Here is a 25,217-nt window from a genome sequence, read left to right as displayed (position 1 = left end):
GTTTCATATGCCTCACGACAGCTTAAGCCTCATGAGTTAAATTATGCTACGCATGATTTGGAGTTAGCAGCCGTAGTGCATGCATTGAAAACCTGGAGACACTTTCTCATTGGAAACCATTGTGAGGTGTACACGGATCACAAGAGTTTGAAGTATATTTTCACACAGAAGGAGTTGAATCTCATAAAAGAAGATGGTTGGAGCTCATCAAGGATTATGATATGAGATTGCATTATCACCCTGGAAAGGCTAACGTAGTAGCTGACGCGTTGAGCCGTAAAAGCCATGTCAACACCGTAATGACGGGAGATTTACCGAAAGAGTTAGCCGAGAATCTTCATGAGCTATGTTTGGAGATAGTCCCGAGAGGCTATGTAGCAGCATTGGAGATTCAATCTACTTTGATGGATAAGATCAGAGAAGCTCAGAAGACTGACAAGGATATTGCCTCTATAAAGGAGAAAATGAGCAAAGGAAAAGCTAAGGAATTTCGTGAAGATGAGCACGATACCTTATGGTTTGAAGACCGTGTTTATGTGCCTAATGATCGGAGATCAGGAAGTTAATTCTGCAAGAGGCCCATGATTCACCATATTCGATTCACCCAGGAAATACCAAGATGTATTTGGATTTGAAGGATACTTTCTGGTGGACCGGAATGAAGAAGGATATTGCGGAGTATGCAGCAGTTTGTGATGTATGTTAGAGAGTAAAAGCTGAGCATCAGAAGCCAGCAGGATTGCTACAGCCATTGCCGATACCCGAATGGAAGTGGGATAAGTTAGGCATGGATTTTATTACAGGTTTACCCAGAACTCGTTCAGGCTATGACTCCATATGGGTTGTAGTCGATCGTTTGACAAAGGTTGCTCATTTCATTCCAGTGAAGACTACTTATACCAGTGCAAAGTTGACAAAGATATACATGACCAGAACCGTATGTCTGCATGGAGTTCCAAGGAGCATTGTATCAGACAGAGGAACCCAATTTACCTTAAAGTTCTGGAATCAGTTGCATGAAACTTTGGGTACCAGGCTAGAATTCAGTACAGCTTTCCATCCGCAGACAGATGGACAGACCGAGAGAGTCAATCAGATTTTGGAGGATATGCTGAGAGCTTGTGCGCTAGATTACGGATCTAGTTGGGACGAGAATTTGCCATATGCAGAGTTCTCTTACAACAACAACTATCAATCCAGTTTGAAGATAGCCCCTTTTGAAGCCTTGTACGGAAGAAGGTGCAGGACCCCATTGTCGTGGGATGAAGTTGGAGACCGCCAGTTGTTTGGACCGGATTTGATTAAGGAGTCTGAACAGAAAGTGAAATTGATTCGTGATAGGCTCAAGGTAGCTCAATCCAGGCAGAAGAGCTACGCAGATTCTAAATGCAAGGAGACAGTTTACAAAGTCGGAGACCGAGTTTATCTTCGAGTATCTCCACTTCGAGGAGTTAAGCGCTTTGGAGTTAAGGGAAAGTTAGCACCACGTTTTGTAGGCCCATACAAAGTTTTGGAGCGTATGGGAGAAGTAGCCTACAAGTTGGAATTGCCCGAAGGATTGTCAGGAGTTCACGACGTGTTCCACGTTTCCCAGTTGAAGAAGTGCCACGCAGAGATGGCTGATATACCCTTGAGAGATACAGTGCCGCTGGAAGCGATTCAGTTGGACAGTGATTTGATCTATGAAAAGAAACCAGTCAAGATTCTAGAATATGCCAGTCGAGTCACCCGCAGCAAGGTTATAAAGTTTTGCAAAGTTCAGTGAAGCCACCACACGGAGTATGAAGCCACCTGGGAGCGAGAGGAAGAATTGCTGAAGGACCACCCTCATCTATTTTCTAGCCAACCCGAATCTTGAGGGCAAGATTCATCTTAAGGGGGGTAGGTTTGTAACATCCCAAATTTTCAATTTAGAATGTTATACACTAGATCATCATTGCATATCATATTTTATTGAATTTTGGTTGATCCTAGAAAATTCTACGCAACTCAAGGACCTTCGGAGAGAGTTGGTGATTTCGCTATTTTCATATTTGAGTTTTCTTAAATTTTGAAAATAGGATCATTTGATTTATTTATTTTATCTTCAATTATTTCTATTATCAAAATATGAGAGAGGGAATAAAATGACTTTCCCAAAAATAAAGAAATACTGAGGATTTAATAAAAAATCAAATAAAATTTTATTTTGGTTTTATTTGCTATTTTATTTGAATTTAGAAAAAATGCGCGTTTTTCAAAATTGCATTTAGGCCCCAAATAAATGTTCATCCTGTGCGACACGATTTTAGATGCCGGGGAAAATTTATTTCAGGATTTTTGGAGTCCATTTAGTATTCCTTTTGTTTTTTTTCTGAGTGTAACTATTTAAAAAAAAGCACAACCGACTTACCGGGCCGTGTCCGACCTGGACACTTGGCCTGGCCGACTTTATAAGCCGGGGAGGCCCAGCCGGACCCCCACCAAACCCTAGCCGCTAGCCCCGCCGCCCTAGCCGCACCGCCCGCCGGATCCGCCGCCGCCAGAGGTTGACCTCAGCGCCACCGTTTTTTTTGAAAAACCGATCGGTTTTTCCGTCAGTTTTGCTCGGTTTTTTTAGTTCGTTTTTTTGTAGATCGGTTTTTCCGGTTTATCTAATTAGCGAGCGTTCGCTCGTTTGTTCATTTTAACAAACGCGTTCTTCGATTAGATCCAGTTAACGAACACCCGTTCGTCAACCTGTTCCTCGTTTTCTTTTTTTTTCTCGGATTAAATCCGCGATTTTTCTGATCGCGATTCCTAATCCGTTTTTCGTTTTAGTATAAATTTTCGCTCGTTTGTCGGAATCAGGCGATTCAAGCGCCTGGAGTTTCGTCTCGAAACCCTCTTTCCGATTAACCAACTCAAACAAGTTTTTGCCACTGTAAAAATTGTCCTAGATCCAGAATAGTAAATGAAGCTTGTTTTTTTGCCGTTTGTCTTTCGTTACTTCGTTCGATTTGATTCTTTTTGCCAACCGGAGTTCTTAAGTTGAACTTTCTGGTTAGATCTCTTATTCGATTTTTGCATGTGCATTAGTTGAGTGCTTATTGTATGCTTGTTTGTTTGCGATAGAGTACACGGAGTGCGCCGCTTGCTACTTTAAATCGCTAGGTTTCGCGGATCATCAGCAAGGCAAGTAACACTTTGATCATATCTCCTACTACTCAGTTTTTATTGCATTAGATCAATCCTCACACATTGCATGATTAGGATCTAATTAAATTGTGGGTTTGGGAAGTAGTTGAGGTAGTACCTATTACCTGTTTATTATCAAACCTTTGGGGGTTATTTCTACGTTTGCTTATTATGCCATGCTATGCTAGTAGACGTGGATTGGGTGAGTAAAATCCATGACAGATGTGAGATTGTTAAAGTAAAGGTTTATCTAAGGTGGCAACTTAAATACACATCTGGGTGGATTGAGGCACCTGGGTATTCCAGCGATTGCCTGTTTTCTTTTGGACCGCCACCCAGGCTCAAAGGGATCATGAGATTATTCATGCTAGAAACTTCCATGTGTAGCCACAAGCTACTATGGGCTCTAGCATAGTTGATTAAGTTGTGCGAACTCTTACAGTGGTAGACTAGCAGATGTAGGGGAAAGTAGGTGTAACGGTCTACCCGATCGTAAGGTGCAAGCACTTCTGAAAGACTATGTCTCGGTCATCCGTTTCTCAAACACCATGTAGTGCGAGAAATCAAATGAAGGCGATCGAGTCTTGTGGGGAAAAGTGCGCAAACCTCTGTAGAGTGTATAAACTAATCATGGTTAGCCGTGTCCCCGGTTATGGACATCTTGAGTATCTAGTACCTGGATTATCATGTGAATCTCATCATGTTACTCTAAAATAAATTTTGTTGGGTTTTGTTTAATGATGATGTTTAATTGGGATTGAGAATGCTATCAACCATTCTCAATGTTTAACAACTACCATGATAGTTAAATAAAATTTATTCCTTTGCAGTAGGGAAAAATTGGCTTTACGCAAAAATTGTAACCATAGAGCCTTTCCACCAGCCAAATATGCATGTAGTATAGACTTATTCTTCCATTACTCTCTATGTGTTACGTTGCCAGCATATTCCATGTGCTGACCCGTTTCGGGCTGCAACGTTAATGTTGCAGACTTTTCAGATGACGATTAAGGTGCTTTTAGGTCGTGGTTCTATACTCAGTGATGCCGTTGGAGTTGATGGACTCACTTATCTTCCAAGCCTTCCGCTGTTATCGTTATTAGATGGCCTTAAGCCATATTTATTGTAATAAGTTCTCTTTTGAGACTCTCGATGTAATAAGTGTGTGATTGCTACTCTGTTATAAATCCTTCAAGTACTGTGTGGTGTTAGCATTACTGACCCAGGGATGACACTGAGCACAGAGATTGGACCGTTTGAGGTCTGGTCGCTACAACCAACCAGCGGCCAAATTTTGGCGAGAATTCTGTGAACTTTTCTCTTTAGTTTTTTTATGCTTTACCCATTGTCTACAGCCATAGAGGCGCTCCTCCCCATTGTCCCTAGCTCGACGGGGCTTCTCCTTTTCATCCCTAGTTACGAGCAAAGTTGCACCATACACAGAGAAGTACCTACAGAGGAAAAGTTCAAGTACATGAAGAAAACATACATGCCGCCAGCATTCATCGCTGATTCTGGTGAATCCTTGCATTTCAGACCATGCCATCGCGACACTAGGAGAAGGATGAGGGGAAGAACCCATTCAGACGAAGAGACGCCATGTCATGGCCCGTGGAGGACAAATTTTTCCTACTTCGTCGCGTGCTTACGTCATGCACAACGAGCCTCTATAAAATAACTTTGCGAATCATCTATCCTAAGTCCAAGCTAACTCATGGATATCATGTGGTGGCGAGAAGTCGCCGTTGGACGTGTGAAATGAAGAAGGAAGAAAAAGAACAGGAAAAAAGGGTTTCATGTGGGATCTGTTCGTTTGAGACTTGAAAAATTTAAGACAAGTTTCAGCTGGGAATATGCTAAAGAAAAAAGCTCCAGCATGGGGCGGAGTTTTTACATTAGTAGTATTTTATAAAATAAAATAAAAAGGTCAGAGGCCCTCTCTTAGTCTCTTTTCAGTCTTAGACACACAGTTGAGAAGAGAGGAACGGATAAGCAAATGGGAGAATTCCCGTAGTTCATTTTGGGCTACTGCTCGGGTGAGCCACTGAGCCACCTCCACCTCTACTAGATCGGGATCGCGCCTTGGCGCGAGGGTGCCGGTCCAAATGTTTTGGTCAAGGAGGCAATGTTGTTGTTTGGCTCAGCACGGTGACCCAACGACTAAAACCTCAATATAACAACGCGTTCGGAACATCCAAAGGAATTAAAATAACCTCACAATAAATGTGTTCAGTATATATCACAAAAACTACAAAGATATATCAGGAGCAAGGTATAGTTGCTGCCCATGATGACTGAATTGAATATAGGGCATACAGATTAAATATATACCAAAAGCAAAGTGTAGTTGTTACCAAGAATAACCGCAATTTCACTATAGATAATAAAGAAAAAATTTGTACCAAAAGCAAGCCAAATGTTTGCCAAGGACAACTAATTTGTATGGAGTGGTACAAAACATAAAGACATAAATTATATAAAATAATGCCAAGTAGTTCATATCAGGAACTGTAAGAATAAGTGTTACATGAGATGCTGTATCTGCTCATAAAAACAATGAGATAACAGACAATTGGAAACGATGCTCTGGAAACATCGATATCTACGGTATGTTGTAGCTGGTCACTACTGATAACTCTACTTCCTCTTTCCACGTTCTGAGGCGAAGCCAGCGCAATTAGTAGTGGACAATACTTGACAGGTGTCATCATGATAATATGAAAGCTCTATAAATAATATTAGCATTAGCTCATGATATTAGGCACTACAAAATTCGGATAGATGGCATACTGAGATTGAAAATAAATCTGTAACATTGTGCCTGCAGAGTATAAATAGAAAATATGGCACTTCACAACCGAGAGATCCAAATAAATATTGCAGCTGAAAGAAGAAGGTGCCTGCAAGAAAAGATGATGTAGGTGAGAGCAACATATCATCCACTTGATACTTGAGCAGGAAAAGGATGGATACCTATGTACAACTGGAGTAACTTATCTCAGACGGTGATGCAACAACAGTATTAAGAGAGAACATTTTCACCATGAATGAAATTTCATAAAAGGAATAGAGAAAAGCGAGGATTGCAGCTCAGGCCCATTCTCGCTCACTGACTGAAGATAACTACCATAGTATGAACATACATGATTCACCCGGTATTTCTGTTTATTTTTACGATTATCTCTCACATTTCACTGTTGTAAGAGGTTTCATTGTCTGAGCAAGAAAATGCACATTGGAACTATTATCAGTTGGACATTTGCAGGTTGCTTTTTCAGGGCAGAAGTGAAATTCCTACCAAAAAGTTAGCACCAGACAAAAACCTCGCTAAACAGCACTTTGATTAATAGAACTGCAACCACAATAGGTGTACAACCTCCATTTACTTCCTAAAAAACCATGTGAGCGATCCAATCCCTAAGATAAATGAATAAGCAAGGATTAACCAAACCAAACCAACAATGGCACCATCGGGAGACCAAATCCAACAAAAGAACCCAATGAACATCCTATCCTTTCCACACTCTTTCACAAGCATCAATCCAACACAAAAAATCCAACCCTCTGTTTATCATGTGTGAATGGACAAACAACTCTCTGTCTCTCGGCAAACAAACCTGAAAGTGCCAACCAAAAACAAAAGAATACATGGACACAGACTAATAGACTAATTCAAATGTACCAGAAAAAACAAGACTAAACTAAAGGGCACATGTCTTATTGCATCCACACCTTCCTGACAACACACTATGACGAGTATGTTCTATCAAACAATCCTCACAAACTGACGCCACTGGCATGACACAGGACACGCAGGACCAGCACACACATCAGTAGGCCATGCCAATTGAACTAAAAGAAAAAAACCCACCAAGCACTTTCTACCTATGTGCAAAAAAACAGATACCCCATGATAAAGAACACAAACCATGTGTGCATCCACAATTTCAAATTAACCTCAATTGGGGACAATATCCAAAATAGTCGCAAATTCACTTGCAAACTACCATACACACACAATCCAGAACTGTTTCCCACAATTTCTAACACCTCAAAACACAAAAAAGGTAGAAGGAGATGAAAATGCAAGTGTTGAGATTGTATTCTGGCCATGTCCTCAGGATAATCGCTGATGACATTCTTGGTTGAAAGATGTGCCTCTCACGAGGTGAAGAAAAATATACAGAATTCTAACCAGCTGATCCGCTGTGTCGACGTGATATAAATGTAAGTGAGCCATAATAACTTCTAGTATATATACCTGAACACACATGAAATGAATGAAACTTCAGAGAAACATATCAAATCTATTTGAAAGTAGCAATCATTGTTTAAACATCTCAAATAGATCATAACTAAAAAAAGATGTTCTCCTTATCACCATGTTCTAAGCATGAAGGAGTTTAACATCTCCACTCTATCATTCAGCCTAAAGATAAAAACGATCTAATGCAGGAAGGAACTAAAATAAAGATTCTGGGAACAGGTTGGCAAAGAAGTGAAGCATGCCTAAGTTGTGCTATCCATTGTAAAAAAATACTGAGCTTTTGAAATAAAAATAGGACTACCCTGCATAATATCGCATCTCACAAGCCAATCTGGTTGAACCACAATATGTAATCAAGTCACAAAGCCAATCAAGCCACATAACTGTAGTGGTCAGACGAATCAGCTAAGGAACAATATGCATCAGCCAAATTGTTCATCAGCGTACAGATCAATACATCATATATTTAGATCAAGCAAACTAACACCAGAATAAAAATGCTCCCAAGTTCATTGCTCATATGCATTTACCAAAAAAATGTGACTGTGCACAGCTTACATCCATGATCCATAATGTTGAGGGTTGGAAGGGAGGAATGAGAGAAATAGGACCTTCGCCCCAAGCATCATAGACCCAGTCTTTGAATGATAATTTGCCTGATTAACATGCCCTGTTGCATGCACTGCCAGCCTCTGATCTCCCCGCAGGGCCCGGGATGTCTGAATAACACGGTATATAATATAGTGAGTAGATACCAACAAACATACCCACATATACACACATGAATGATTATACAGAAAGAAATATTGCATAGAAGGTCATGATTCACACGAACTATGTCTTTCATCCAAGATAGCCTGACTGTAATATTAGGACGATATGAAATATTAAGATGCCTGAAATAAAGCTTTCTCTATTCGTAATAATATTTCTCCCAGAAATATTACAGTCAGGCTATCTTGGCATAATTACATGGCAGGGGGCATCAACACATCATCATACCAAAATAAAGGAGAAAAAAAGAACAGGAAAAGTTTATGTTCGAGTAATTACTACCTGAAATATCATCATAGTAATTTCTGTTGTCCCTTGATGCTCAACTATTGCCATTCTACAATGGATGCATGACCAAAGATCCCTTGCCAACAGAACCGAGAGCAAACCTGAAAAATGACAAAAGCATTGGCAGTACTTCCAGCAACATAAATCACACTATTATTGCATACCCTATTATAACTTTCAGACTGCTCTCCCATGCGTGACTAATTCAGTCAATTAGATGTGAACTTAAGTAAATAAAAAACATGACCTAGCAGACTGTAGAACCTGAATTAATATTACGGCAAAACTAAATGCAAAATGACTGGCTACTTAGCATGGAAGAATGCTTTCACCAGGCAGAGCTAGCTAAAATTAGAAGAAAAAAATCAAGCAGACTTGACAACAGGAGCATACAGACCTTCGTCGATGTCATTGTCATCTTCGATTTAATAGAGAAATCAGAATAGTTTGAATACCATATCTTTTCTTAACCTGAATACACATATACAACAGATGTTTGTCAGTTCCAAAACCCAGCCAAAACTGAAGTTATGCGTGGCCATGATCCATTCAAAGTTGATTTTGTACAAGGGGCAATGGATTTCTAAGTTGATTTGCAAGGAAAATTGATGTAATTATGTGCCATTACGATACATTCAGAGTGCTAGAAACCTATGGAGAGGAAAAGCAAGTACATATCTGTAGAGGTCAAGACTCAACTTGAATCTAGAATAGCAGATGTAGTTTCACCGTGATCAATTTAGACAATACTGAAATTGGCATGACTGTGATCTGCATACCAATATTAGGTCACTTCTTAGTCTGCTCACAAAATGTTGATCAAGAGTTCCCCGTCGATCTTAAAGATACTAATCGCAATCACAATTCCCTCTGGAAGTTAACTGATTATCACGAACACGCGGGGAAGAAGGTCGCAGCTAACTACGACATAGAGCTGGCATAAAAACAAGTAGGAGCTCATAATTTCCCATTACTCCTGAAAAAATTATAAAGCAAACCAAAATTAATGCTTTGTGACTGACCAACAAGAATTAGAAAACAAATTCTTATACCGAAGGTGCTCTGAACGCAAATCTTTTCTTCATAAACATGGAGAAACTCTTGTGACAGAGTAAGCTTGCGACGTATAAAAAGATATTATAAGAAAGAACACCAGATAGGAGCTACAAAATTAAGTTTAGAATATACGCTAGCAAATCAATAACCGTACAAAAATATTGTGGTCCAAATAAGATTCATATAGGCCACTAACTAAACCGACAGGAACCAAACTTTTATATTTTGACCAATTGTTCCACATTAGTCTGGACTCTTGTTATTTCATTTATCCAAATTAAGACTGTCATTATCTAAATTGAATATGCTTAAAGCCTCTATCTTATTTAGCCAAAGCAGGAGAGCATCTAATATAACAAAATAGCAGGGTGAGGTGTTTTTATAATCATCATAGTGTTGGGGAACGTAGCAGAATTTTAAAATTTTCTACGCATCACCAAGATCAATCTATGGAGTCATCTAGGAACGAGGGAGAGAGGAGTGCATCTACATACCCTTGTAGATCATGAGCGGAAGCGTTCAAGAGAACGGGGTTGATGGAGTCGTACTCGACGTGATTCAAATCACCGATGACCAAGTGCCGAACGGACAGCACCTCCGCGTTCAACACACGTACGGTTGGGAAGACGTCTCCTCCAACTTGATCCAGCAAGGGGGAAGGAGAGGTTGATGAAGATCCAGCAGCACGACGGCGTGGTGGTGGAAGCAACGGTGATCTCGGCAGGGCTTCGCCAAGCGCAAGGGAGATGGAGGAGTGTCACGGGAGGGAGAGGGAGAGGCCAGGGACTTGGGTGCGCAGCCCTCCCTCCCCCCACTATATATAGGGTGCCTAGGGGGGGCGCTGGCCCTAGGAGATCCAATCTCCTAGGTGAGGCGGCGGCCAAAGGGGTGCCTTGCCCCCCAAGGCAAGGGTGGCGCCCCCCACCCCTAGGGTTTCTAACCCTAGGCGCAGGGGGAGGCCCATGGGGGGGCGCACCAGCCCACTAGGGGCTGGTTCCCCTCCCACTTCAGCCCATGGGGCCCTCCGGGATAGGTGGCCCCACCCGGTGGACCCCGGGGCCCTTCCGGTGGTCCCAGTACAATACCGGTGACCCCTGAAACCTTCCCGATGGCCGAAACTGGACTTCCTATATATGAATCTTTACCTCCGGACCATTCCGGAACTCCTCGTGACGTCCGGGATCTCATTCGGGACTCCGAACAACTTTCGGGTTACCATGTGCTAATATCTCTACAACCCTAGCGTCACCGAACCTTAAGTGTGTAGACCCTACGGGTTTGGGAGACATGCAGACATGACCGAGAAGCCTCTCCGGTCAATAACCAACAGCGGGATCTGGATACCCATGTTGGCTCCCACATGCTCCACAATGATCTCATCGGATGAACCACGATGTCGAGGATTCAATCAACCCGTATACAATTCCCTTTGTCAATCAGTACGTTACTTGCCCGAGACTCGATCGTCGGTATCCCAATACCTTGTTCAGTCTCGTTACCGGCAAGTCACTTTACTCGTACCGTAATGCATGATTCCGTGATCAACCACTTGATCACATTGAGCTCATTATGATGATGCATTACCGAGTGGGCCCAGAGATACCTCTCCGTCATACGGAGTGACAAATCCCAGTCTCGATTCGTGCCAACCCAACAGACACTTTCGGAGACACCTGTAATGTACCTTTATAGTCACCCAGTTACGTTGTGATGTTTGGCACACCCAAAGCACTCCTACGGTATCCGAGAGTTGCAAAATCTCATGGTCTAAGGAAATGATACTTGACATTCAGAAAAGCTACAGCAAACGAACTACACGATCTTTGAGCTAAGCTTAGGATTGGGTCTTGTCCATCACATCATTCTCCTAATGATGTGATCCCGTTATCAATGACATCCCCATGTCCATAGCCAGGAAACCATGACTATCTTTTGATCAACGAGCTAGTCAACTAGAGGCTCACTAGGGACACATTGTGGTCTATGTATTCACACATGTATTACGATTTCCGGACAATACAATTATAGCATGAATAATAGACAATTATCATGAACAAGGAAATATGATGATCATTTTATTATTGCCTCTAGGGCATATTTCCAACAGTCTCCCACTTGCACTAGAGTCAATCATCTAGTGACATTGTGATGAATCGAACACCCATGGAATTCTGGTGTTGATCATGTTTTGCTCTAGGGAGAGGTTTAGTCAACGGATCTGCTACATTCAGGTCCGTATGTACTTTACAAATCTCTATGTCTCCATTTTGAACACTATCACGAATGGAGTTGAAGCGACGCTTGATATGCCTGGTCTTCCTGTGAAACCTGGGCTCCTTGGCAAGGGCAATAGCTCCAGTGTTGTCACAGAAGAGAGTCATCGGGCCCGACGCATTGGGTATGACTCCTAGGTCGGTAATGAACTCCTTCACCTAGACTGCTTCGTGTGTTGCCTCCGAGGCTGCCATGTACTCCGCTTCACATGTAGATCCCGCCACAACGCTTTGCTTGCAACTGCACCAGCTTACTACCCCACCATTCAAAATATACATGTATCCGGTTTGTGACTTAGAGTCATCCAGATCTATGTCGAAGCTAGCATCGACGTAACCCTTTACGACGAGCTCTTCCTCACCTCCATAAATGAGAAACATTTCCTTAGTCCTTTTCAGGTACTTCAGGATATTTTTGACCGCTGTCCAGTGTTCCATGCCAGGATTACTTTGGTACCTTCCTACCAAACTCACGGCAAGGTTTACATCTGGTCTGGTAAACAACATAGCATACATGATAGACCCTATGGCCGAGGCATAGGGGACGACACTCATCTTTTCTCTATCTTCTGCCGTGGTCGGGCATTGAGCCAAGCTCAATCTCGTACCTTGCAATACAGGCAAGAACCCCTTCTTTGACTGATCCATTTTGAACTTCTTCAAAATCTTGTCAAGGTACGTACTCTGTGAAAGACCAATGAGGCGTCTCGATCTATCTCTATAGATCTTGATGCCTAATATATAAGCAGCTTCTCCAAGGTCCTTCATTGAAAAACACTTGTTCAAATAGGCCTTTATGCTTTTCAAGAATTCTATATCATTTCCCATCAACAGTATGTCATCCACATACAATATGAGAAATGCTACAGAGCTCCCACTCACTTTCTTGTAAATGCAGGCTTCTCCATAAGTCTGCATAAACCCAAACGCTTTGATCATCTCATCAAAGCGAATGTTCCAACTCCGAGATGCTTGCACCAGCCCATAAATCGAGCGTTGGAGCTTGCACACCTTGTCAGCATTCTTAGGATCGACAAAACCTTCCGGCTGCATCATATACAATTCTTCCTTAAGGAAACCATTAAGGAATGCCGTTTTGATGTCCATTTGCCATATCTCATAATCATAGAATGCGGCAATTGCTAACATGATTCGGACGGACTTCAGCTTCGCTACGGGTGAGAAAGTCTCATCGTAGTCAACCCCTTGAACTTGTTGATAACCCTTAGCGACAAGCCGAGCTTTATAGATGGTCACATTACCATCCGCGTTTGTCTTCTTCTTAAAGATCCATTTATTTTCTATGGCTCGCCGCTCAACGGGCAAGTCAGTCAAAGTCCATACTTCGTTTTCATACATGGATCCTATCTCGGATTTCATGGCTTCCAGCCATTTGTCGGAATCCGGGCCCGCCATCGCTTCTTCATAGTTCGAAGGTTCACCATTGTCTAACAACATGATTTCCAAGACAGGGTTGCCGTACCACTCTGGTGCAGAACGTGTCCTTGTGGACCTACGAAGTTCAGTAGCAACTTGATCTGAAGTTTCATGATCATCATCATTAACTTCCTCTCTAGTCGGTGCAGGCACCTCAGGAACATTTTCTTGAGTTACGCCACTTTCCGGTTCAAGAGGTAATACTTCATCAAGTTCTACTTTCCTCCCACTTACTTCTTTCGAGAGAAACTCTTTCTCTAGAAAGGATCCATTCTTGGCAACAAAGATCTTGCCTTCGGATCTGAGGTAGAAGGTATACCCAATAGTTTCTTTAGGGTATCCTATGAAGACGCATTTTTCTGACTTGGGTTCGAGCTTTTCAGGTTGAAGTTTCTTAACATAAGCATCGCATCCCCAAACTTTTAGAAATGACAATTTAGGTTTCTTCCCAAACCATAATTCATACGGTGTCGTCTCAACGGATTTCGACGGAGCCCTATTTAAAGTGAATGCGGCAGTCTCTAAAGCATAGCCCCAAAATGATAGCGGTAAATCGGTAAGAGACATCATAGATCGCACCATATCTAATAGAGTGCGATTACGACGTTCGGACACACCATTACGCTGAGGTGTTCCAGGCGGCGTGAGTTGTGAAACTATTCCACATTTTCTTAAGTGTGTGCCAAATTCGTGACTCAAGTATTCTCCCCCACGATCTGATCGCAAGAACTTGATTTTCCTGTCATGTTGATTCTCAACCTCACTCTGAAATTCCTTGAACTTTTCAAAGGTCTCAGACTTGTGTTTCATTAAATAGACATACCCATATCTACTCAAGTCATCAGTGAGGGTGAGAACATAATGATAGCCACCGCGAGCCTCAACACTCATTGGACCGCACACATCAGTATGTATGATTTCCAATAAGTTGGTTGCTCGCTCCATTGTTCCTGAGAACGGAGTCTTGGTCATTTTACCCATGAGGCATGGTTCGCACGTGTCAAATGATTCGTAATCAAGAGACTCTAAAAGTCCATCTGCATGGAGCTTCTTCATGCGTTTGACACCTATGTGACCAAGGCGGCAGTGCCACAAGTATGTGGGACTATCATTATCAACCTTACATCTTTTGGTATTCACAATATGAATATGTGTAGCATTACGCTCGAGATTCATTAAGAATAAACCATTCACCATCGGAGCATGACCATAAAACATATCTCTCATATAAATAGAACAACCATTATTCTCGGATTTAAATGAGTAGTCATCTCGAATTAAACGAGATCCTGATACAATGTTCATGCTCAAAGCTGGCACTAAATAACAATTATTGAGGTTTAAAATTAATCCCGTAGGTAAATGTAGAGGTAGCGTACCGACGGCGATCACATCGACCTTGGAACCATTCCCGACGCGCATCGTCACCTCGTCCTTCGCCAGTTTTCGCTTATTCCGCAGTTCCTGCTTTGAGTTACAAATGTGAGCAACTGCACCGGTATCAAATACCCAGGAGCTACTACGAGTACTGGTAAGGTACACATCAATTACATGTATATCATATATACCTTTCGTGATGCCAGACTTCTTGTCCGCTAAGTATTTGGGGCAGTTCTGCTTCCAGTGACCACTTCCCTTGCAATAAAAGCACTCAGTCTCGGGCTTGGGTCCATTCTTTGGCTTCTTCCCGGCAGCTTGCTTACCGGGAACGGCAACTCCCTTGCCGTCCTTCTTGAAGTTCTTCTTACCCTTGCCTTTCTTGAACTTAGTGGTTTTATTCACCATCAACACTTGATGTTCCTTTTTGACTTCTACCTCTACTGATTTCAGCATGCAAATACTTCAGGAATGGTCTTTTCCATCCCCTGCATATTGAAGTTCATCACAAAGCTCTTGTAGCTTGGTGGAAGCGACTGAAGGATTCTGTCAATGACCGCGTCATCCGGGAGATTAAATCCCAGCTGAGTCAAGCGGTTATGCAACCCAGACATTTTGAGTATGTGCTCACTGACAGAACTATTTTCCTCCATCTTACAGCTGAAGAACTTGTCGGAGACTTCATATCTCTCGACCCGGGCATGAGCTTGAAAAACCATTTTCAGCTCTTCGAACATCTCATATGCCCCGTGTCTCTCAAAACGCTTTTGGAGCCCCGGTTCTAAGCTGTAAAGCATGCCGCACTGAACGAGGGAGTAATCATCAGCACGTGTCTGCCAAGCGTTCATAACATCTTGTTCTGCAGGGAGAGCAGGTGCTTCACCTAGCGGTGCTTGTAGGACATAATCTTTCTTGGCAGCTATGAGGATGATCCTCAGGTTCCGGACCCAGTCCGTATAGTTGCTGCCATTGTCTTTCAGCTTGGTTTTCTCTAGGAACGCGTTGAAGTTGAGGACAACGTTGGCCATTTGATCTACAATACATGTTGTAAAGATTTTAGACTAAGTTCATGATAATTAAGTTCATCTAATCAAATTATTCAATGAACTCCCACTCAGATAGACATCCCTCCAGTCATCTAAGTATAACATGATCCGAGTTAACTAGGCCGTGTCCGATCATCACGTGAGACGGACTAGTCAACATCGGTGAACATCCTCATGTTGATCGTATCTTCTATACGACTCATGCTCGACCTTTCGGTCTTCCGTGTTCCGAGGCCATGTCTGTACATGCTAGGCTCGTCAAGTCAACCTAAGTGTTTGCATGTGTAAATCTGTCTTACACCCGTTGTATGTGAACGTTGGAATCTATCACACCCGATCATCACGTGGTGCTTCGAAACAACGAACTGTCGCAATGGTGCATAGTTAGGGGGAACACTTTCTTGAAATTATTATGAGGGATCATCTTATTTACTACCGTGGTTCTAAGTAAACAAGATGCAAAAACATGATAAACATCTCATGCAATCAAATCATAGTGACATGATATGGCCAATATCATATAGCTCCTGTGATCTCCATCTTGGGGCTCCATGATTATCTTGTCACCGGCATGACACCATGATCTCCATCATCGTGTCTCCATGAAGTTGCTCGCCAACTATTACTTCTACTACTATGGCTAACACGTTTAGCAATAAAGTAAAGTAATTTACATGGCGTTTCTCAATGACACGCATGTCATACAAAAAATAAAGACAACTCCTATGGCTCCTGCCGGTTGTCATACTCATCGACATGCAAGTCGTGATTCCTATTACAAGAACATGATCTCATACATCACATATATATATCATTCATCACAACTTTGGCCATATCACATCACAAAACACTTGCTGCAAAAACAAGTTAGACGTCCTCTAATTGTTGTTGCAAGTTTTTACATGGCTGCAATAGGGTTCTAGCAAGAACGTTTTCTTACCTACGTTAAAGCCACAACGTGATTTATCAACTTCTATTTACCCTTCATAAGGACCCTTTTCGTCGAATCCGCTCCAACTAAAGTGGGAGAGACAGACACCCGCCAGCCACCTTATGCAACTAGTGCATGTCAGTCGGTGGAACCGGTCTCACGTAAGCGTACGTGTAAGGTTGGTCCGGGCCGCTTCATTCCATGATGCCGCTGAATCAAGATAAGACTAGTAACGGCAAGCAAATTGACAATATCGACACCCACAACTACTTTGTGTTCTACTCGTGCATAGTAACTACGCATAGACCTAGCTCTGATACCACTGTTGGGGAACGTAGCAGAATTTTAAAATTTTCTACGCATCACCAAGATCAATCTATGGAGTCATCTAGCAACGAGGGAGAGAGGAGTGCATCTACATACCCTTGTAGATCATGAGCGAAAGCCTTCAAGAGAACAGGGTTGATGGAGTCGTACTCGACGTGATTCAAATCACCGATGACCAAGTGCCGAACGGACAGCACCTCCGCGTTCAACACACGTACGGTTGGGAAGACGTCTCCTCCAACTTGATCCAGCAAGGGGGAAGGAGAAGTTGATGAAGATCCAGCAGCACGACGGCGTGGTGGTGGAAGCAACGGTGATCTCGGCAGGGCTTCGCCAAGCACAAGGGAGATGGAGGAGTGTCACGGGAGGGAGAGGGAGAGGCCAGGGAGAGGCCAGGGACTTGGGTGCGCAGCCCTCCCTCCCCCCACTATATATAGGGTGCCTAGGGGGGCGTCGGCCCTAGGAGATCTCCTAGGTGAGGCGGCGGCCAAAGGGGTGCCTTGCCCCCCAAGGCAAGGGTGGCGCCCCCCACCCCTAGGGTTTCTAACCCTAGGCGCAGGGGGAGGCCCATGGGGGGCGCACCAGCCCACTAGGGGCTGGTTCCCCTCCCACTTCAGCCCATGGGGCCCTCCGGGATAGGTGGCCCCACTCGGTGGACCCCCGGGACCCTTCCGGTGGTCCCGGTACAATACCGGTGACCCCCGAAACCTTCCCGATGGCCGAAACTGGACTTCCTATATATGAATCTTTACCTCCGGACCATTCCGGAACTCCTCATGACGTCCGGGATCTCATCCGGGACTCCGAAAAACTTTCGGGTTACCGTGTGCTAATATCTCTACAACCCTAGCGTCACCGAACCTTAAGTGTGTAGACCCTACGGGTTCGGGAGACATGCAGACATGACCGAGAAGCCTCTCCGGTCAATAACCAACAGCGGGATCTGGATATCCATGTTGGCTCCCACATGCTCCACGATGATCTCATCGGATGAACCACGATGTCGAGGATTCAATCAACCCGTATACAATTCCCTTTGTCAATCGGTGCGTTACTTGCCCGAGACTCGATCGTCGGTATCCCAATACGTTGTTCAGTCTCGTTACTGGCAAGTCACTTTACTCGTAACGTAATGCATGATCCCGTGATCAACCACTTGATCACATTGAGCTCATTATGATGATGCATTACCGAGTGGGCCCAGAGATACCTCTCCGTCATACGGAGTGACAAATCCCAGTCTCGATTCGTGCCAACCCAACAGACACTTTCGGAGACACCTGTAATGTACCTTTATAGTCACCCAGTTACGTTGTGACATTTGGCACACCCAAAGCACTCCTACGGTATCCGGGAGTTGCACAATCTCATGGTCTAAGGAAATGATACTTGACATTCAGAAAAGCTACAGCAAACGAACTACACGATCTTTGAGCTAAGCTTAGGATTGGGTCTTGTCCATCACATCATTCTCCTAATGATGTGGTCCCGTTATCAATGACATCCCCATGTCCATAGCCAGGAAACCATGACTATCTTTTGATCAACGAGCTAGTCAACTAGAGGCTCACTAGGGACACATTGTGGTCTATGTATTCACACATGTATTACGATTTCCGGATAATACAATTATAGCATGAATAATAGACAATTATCATGAACAAGGAAATATAATAATCATTTTATTATTGCCTCTAGGGTATATTTCCAACACATAGGACTTAAAAGTATCAATGACATACAACCCAAAACACAAAATTAGATGGCAAAACATGCATGGACTGAACTCTTCAGCAAAATAATATATGTCTATTCAAAGCTATATGTTTCCAGATTGTTTAGGATTATTTTAACTGCTTTGACATTCCCCCCTCCTCAATTAGAGGTACAAGTCATAGGATTCGGTGTACTGAATTGATACTTTGCACATATATAGTACATCTTTGTATGTACTTTACAGAAGTACCTCGTGGGCCCCTATTACCAAGACCGGTAAGAAAATTGTGCAGCTATGAGATGGTTAATTTGATTATGTTGTAGACTAATTTTATAGAGTGTACACGGAGTTCCCAGAACAAGAAAAATAGAGAAAGTAGCTAAGCTTAGGTGCACATGGACCCCCAAAACCATATCACCGTCTCAAATCAACCAGAGTAATAGACATCTACTTTGGATAAACTATAGCCAAGTTGCATTGGATACAGACGCTACATCATACTTCTTAATACAATGAACATTTGACAAGCAACTAAATTCTAACAACCAGTATGAATCAGTGACATGGTACAAATAACAGGTTGGTCCATATATACAGACCTGAAATTGTACTGTTGTAGACGTAGGAGGTAGCGACATAAGCACAATCTGATTTGTGTTTCGTCCCTGAATTAGATGATTCACTCCAGCACTCGATTTTTTTCCTTGAACACAAAAAGAAGGAAAAAAGAGTATTAGAAACCAGCATATGTGGGCCTAAAAAGAGTATTAGAAATGGAAAAAAGAGTATTAGAATAATTTTCCTAAAAAAATTTGCAGGTTGCATTGGAAGAGAGACATGGTATATCCCACGTTGCAATGAACAATTGAACAAGATTCAGGAAAAGGCCAAGACAAAGCTGGAAGTAAATTTGATCCTAAGCAAGCATCCACATCTTGAAGCCATAATGGGGCGCCACCGCGCCAGCATATAATGTAGGCCAATATGAAAAGAAGATTCATCCTGAAGCCATAATGGGGCACCAGCATACAACAAGACACATGAAGTAAACCTAATTGTAAGAGCAAGCTTGCACAACCATCTGTCCAACAATCCCCTTCCTTAGAACCTACCTAGACCATATAACATGCCACAAGTGTGCACCTAATTTGGTACCACCCACCAACATTAACCTAAGGCTAAATAGTGGAGTCTGCAATTACACCAAACCTGAGATCTCTAAAATTATTTTATCCTTAATGTTCGACCAGATCCACTTAGTTTATCCAAAAAACAATTGGCAAGAGCCACACTAACCATCATAGCACAGACTCGAGATTCGTGTTTTACACTCTAGGATAGGAAAAAAGAAATACCAACCAAAGAACATAGGACAGAAATATATCCTTCCAAGGATGTAGCCAGATCCAAGCTCCTCCTGGACAGAAAGAAACAAAAGTTTGTCCCTTTCTTGACAGAGAAATAGAACCAGGAAGACAACAAAAAACTAGTTTGGATGAATCGTGCTAGATCCAAGGCTAGGACTGAACCGACCTACTGCTACTACGCCTTGCAGCCATTCATCTACGTTCAAAACAAGTAACATGCAGCCAAGCATACATTAAACACTTTGACTAGAGGAAGTGCAAACTAACATAGGAAGTATATCAGAATATGAGAGCAGATGACAAATATTATCCCTTATGCTGATAGGATACAAAATCCAAAATAGGTAAACATATATTGTTTTCGCGATTTATGAAAATTAAAGCGCACACTGACCAAACAATTAACACCAGTGGCCATTGGCACATGAAACATAGAGCTGGAAGGCAATAAGCATCCAGGTATAACAATAAGAGAAGCACAAATGCCAAATGGATGTTTAGCCGATGTTCGAGCCCTGCTGCTTGGCACTTTTTGATAAATTGCAATCAAATTGGCTAGATAAGATAGATGTGCAGGGGTAGGAAGAGGGGGTGGAGCTCACCACGTTCAGGGGGAGTAGGAGGAGGGACGAGCCATGAGGGATCGTGCCTCGTCCACCTGCAGCAGTTGCTGCTCATCCAGATCGAAACCGACCTTGTCCACCAGAGGAGCAGGGACGCGCGCGTGCACCTGCGTGACCAAAAGCAGCAACATCGTGAGGGGAGGGGAGGGGATTAGGGTTGGAGCAGGGGGAGGGTGGCATCCCGAGCAGGCCATTGCGTGGGCTCGGAGCAGGCAGAGCACAAGCACTCGGAGGCCAAGGTCGGACGACATCGCCAGCGAATCTATGAGCACCTTGGCCGCCGCCTGCCCTGCTCACTCTCCCTCTTCTCTTCCCTTCCCTTCCCTTCTGATGACGAGAGGGGGAGGCTGCGGGCGGCGTGGTGCGAGGGAGACGAGGAGAGAGGTCCACGCCAGCGAGGTCTGAGGGGCGTCGGCGGCGGCGAGATCTGCGAGGCGTTGGTGGTGGCGAAGTGGGCGGGGCGGAGAGGTCTGGTGGAGGGAGAGGTCGGGGAGAGGGCTGGGGCTAGCGAGGTTGGGATGCGGGAGGACGGGGCCATGGCCGCCGCCGTGCTCAGAGCTCGGCCCCGACCACCGCCGCGCTCACCAACGCACCCACACGCCTAGGCTCAAGCTCGGCCATGGCTGCCATCGCGCCCGGATCCAGAGCGCCCTTCCACCCCTCGGCGCGCGCTGCTCGCCGCCGGGCCTCACGGGAATGGTCGCCGCCCGGCCGTCTTCGAATCCAGCCACCGCGGCCCGACCAGCGGGCATGTGATTCGGGCGACGGGAGGGGAGGAGATGAGGCGGAGCACGGGGGATGAAGGGTGGCGTCAGCGGCGAGTGCGGGGATGGTGGGGGCGACTGGGAGGACGAAGAGGCGAGGCAGACGCCCTCCCTCGTCTCATCGATTGACGGGCCAACCAGGGATCAACGCGTCATGAGCCAACATGTGAAAAGACGAAAACGCCCTCGTCGGGGCACTGTAATAACGGCGGTGGCACAAGATATTTTAGCTTGGAAGCAAACTATTCATTGCAACAGTGTTTTCAGTTCAATCCGGCAGCTGGGGGTGACTGAGGGCTCGATCCGACGGTCCCAAACGCATCAAGCGAAACGATCTGACGACCGAGAGTTGCTAAACTCTGAGAGAGCTCGGGAGCGACTGGAATCCTTATTTCTCGATGTTACTATGTACCACCGACACATAACGGAGCAACAGCGAAACCAGGTGACAGCAATTTTTCAGCCATTTGGCAAATAAAATCGCTGTCGCCCATCAAACCGATTGATGATGACAAATATTTTTTCGGTTTTGCTAATTTTCATCCGGTTGAATTCAATTGGCTTTCATCCGTTTTGTGAGCCATGCGATCTCTGTGCAGAGATTCGTGTTATTTTTGCTCCAATGTTGCCTTTTCTTTCTTATCGGGCCCACTAGGGCTCCTTTGATTCAAAGGAATTATTTAAGATTTTTAGAGGATTGAAATCCTTAGGAATTTTTCCTATGTCGGCCCTTTGATTCATAGATTGGATCCCATAGGAATTTATCCTATGAAATCTTTTGTACTACATTTCATAGGAAATCTAACATCCACTCCAACCTTTTTTTATAATTCCTTTGTTTTTTATGTGGCATCAAACACTCTTTGCTAATCCTATAGGATTCAAATTGATATGCCACTGCAATCCTATACTTTTCCTATTTTTACATTTTCAAAATCCTGTGAATCAAAGAGGCATTTTCTGGAGACCCGGTACCCTTCCTTCGCTATCGCTCGCGTTGTTGTGGTTGCCCGTTCTCCTCCTCCTCGTTTCCCTACTCATTTCGAAGACACAACCGGAACAGAGTCGAGAGAGAGTGAGACAGCCATGGCGATTTGGAGCTACGGCGTCCGGCTGCCCCGCCCCCTCCGTCTGCCGCACCGGAGGTCTGCAGCATCTCCCCACGCCACCTCCCTCCCCCACCGCGGCTACTATTTTTCCCCGTCGATTTGTGTCGTTCGTCAGATCTGTTTGTTAGTTGCGTGTAGAGTTTTCTCGGTCAGATCTTGTTGTTTGTGTTAGTTGCATGTATTACCCGCACATATTTTGTGTAGATGTATGTGGTTTGTGTTGCCCCTTGAGTAGATCACTGATATTCACATTAAATTTAGACTAGAAGTACACTGATCCCTTTGTCATCTGCTAGTTTGGTAGGTTGTCGTTCGTCTGGTATGTGTCTTATGTAGATGGCTGGGATACAAATGCTGACCCTCTTGGTGGGTTCAGTCTCCTGATGTGTATTTCGTGAACTGATTTTTTTCAGTTTAGTAGAAATTTTGGACTCTAATTTTTAGTGGTTTTGGTTAGTGATTTAGAGTGTAACTGTGAATGAATTGGATAGTGACATGGCCTGAATTTTTTCAGTTAAGTAACAATGATTTGGACTGCAATTTTCAATGTTTTGAGTAGTGATTTGGACTGTAACTTTGAGTGAATAGGATAGTGATGTAGATTGAATTTTTCAAGTCAAGTAACAATGCGTTGTACTGTAATTTTTACTGTTTTGGTGAGTGATTTGGACTGTAACTTTGAGTTAATTGGACAGTGATGTGGACTGAATATTTTCAGAAAAGTAACGGTGATTCGGACTGTAGTTTCACTCTTTTATTAGTCTGTCTTACACTGCAATTTTGAGTGTTTTGTTCCATTGGCTTGTAACTTCAGGAGTGTGTAAGTTACAGTGATGTACTCTGAATTTTCCCTTTTTTCCAACACACTACGTTAAACTGAATATCATTAGCAGATGACTAGTGTTGGTAGATTTTCCCTATTTTAGTTTTCTATGATTTTTTTGCAATGCAAACCTTGTACATCATTTGCGCCTGAAGTAGCTCGGTAAAAGCGTATGACCCACTCTGTTATTTGTCAAGAAACTAGTTAGAGAAAGCATGTTTTTAATAATGTTTTTTGTTTTCAGGATTTTTTTTCTGCTATTAGAAAGCCATATGTTAAGGAAATCAACCTCGTCTTCATTGAGGTACATCGCATGTCCTTTGATGATGCATTTCATTGCATTTGGTTCGATTGTAGGCATCTGCCTTCAGTAGTTTGAGTAAATTATCTATTAATGCAAACAAGTATTCAATTCTGAACTGTAAATAAATGCAGAGTAATTTTGTAGTAGGTCCCAGTAATTTGATCTAACGGTCACAAATTTGTCCTTTTAGTTCTGAAATGTAAATATGTTATCAGTTTTATAGATTCTTTTTGTTTGTTGCTACTAGTGTGAGTGCCTTCTAGTGTGAATGTTTTTAGCCTGATTGTGTTTGTCCTTTTTCTGTTAATTTCATTTTTTAGTGCTTATGTTAATGCCTATCAATATTCAATGTAAGCAAGCATCAGATCATAGTAGTTTGCACTTCCAAAGTTACTTAAATTCAGTCCTTCAATCACAGCTATTTAAGAACGGGTAGAAAGTGTCTAAAACCAGTAATCAAGGTTTCTTAACAGTGTTTAGGTTTTTAGTTTCCAAAGTTTGCGAAAATAGTCATATTTTCTCTCAACTCGGGCAATCTTCCCCCTTGTATGTTTTTAACTAGTTTTCCTAAAATGGAATTGCTAGCTTCGTGAGCATGTTTTGATCCTTGTAGTGTGTTTATTTCTGCAAATTCAGAAATCTATGATCTGGGCATCTAGTTTTCAGTTTTCCTGTGATCATAGACTACAAATTCATGCAACCATATCCTAGTTGTTCCTAGAGTTTCTCCTGGTTCAAGCTTTTGTACGATTATGTTCTTATTTTCAATCTATGTAGATTTAGTGCTTAACTTAGCCTATGTAATATCCACTACAGGTATGTTCTTTCTTCCAGATCTGTTCAGGCAGGAGAGAGATGAGAGACGACAGGAGCTGATGAATGCATAGGAGGGGGTGTTTACCTGTGATTTTTTTGCTTCTCCAACCATGTTCGTGTCCTTGATCATGGAGGAATCGCCCTCTCTGGTGGTGCTTCTCTGGGGTTAAATTTAGTACTTTCTCAGTGGTATTGCAGTGTAATTCTTCTGTGTGTTTTAAGTGGAATTTACAGTGTACTTTTAGTGGAATTAGAGTGCATTTTCAGTGGGTTTACACTGTAATTATTAGTGGAATTACAGTGGAATTTACACTGTAAATCTGTGGGTTTACAGTGTACTTTTAGTGGATTTTTGCCCTGTATTTGCAAGTGGCATTTTTAGTGGAATTATAGTGTATTTTTAGTGAAATTATTGTGCATTTTCCATGGTATTTACACTGTAATTATTAGTGGAATTTACACTGTAAGTCTTAGTGGATTTACAGTGTACTTTTAGTGGATTTTTGCTCTGTATTTTGCAAGTGGAATTACAGTGTATTTTTAGTGGAATTACTGTGCATTTTCCATGGTATTTACACTGTAATTATTAGTGGAATTTACATTGTAAGTCTTAGTGGATTTACAGTGTACTTTTAGTGGATTTTTGCTCTGTATTTTGCAAGTGGAATTACAGTCTATTTTTAGTGGAATTACTGTGCATTTTCCATGGTATTTACACTGTAATTATTAGTGGAATTTACATTGTAAGTCTTAGTGGATTTA

At 43.0% G+C, this 25,217-nt stretch overlaps 1 long non-coding RNA gene across 1 annotated transcript; it reads left to right on the top strand.

Moving 5' to 3' along the window:
• The first annotated feature begins 22,372 nt into the window (after positions 1-22,372).
• LOC125526925 (uncharacterized) lies at positions 22,373-24,886 on the top strand. Its single transcript, XR_007291925.2, has 3 exons — positions 22,373-22,548; positions 23,580-23,639; positions 24,456-24,886. It is a non-coding gene; the product is annotated as an uncharacterized LOC125526925 (long non-coding RNA).
• The last annotated feature ends 331 nt before the right edge of the window (positions 24,887-25,217 follow it).

The sequence above is a fragment of the Triticum urartu genome, chromosome 3A (genome assembly GCF_056163025.1).
Source record: "Triticum urartu cultivar PI428250 chromosome 3A, HENAU_Tu73, whole genome shotgun sequence".
Lineage (NCBI taxonomy): Eukaryota > Viridiplantae > Streptophyta > Magnoliopsida > Poales > Poaceae > Triticum > Triticum urartu.
Note: the sequence above shows the minus strand (reverse complement) of the source record. Positions and strands in the feature narration are given on the sequence as shown.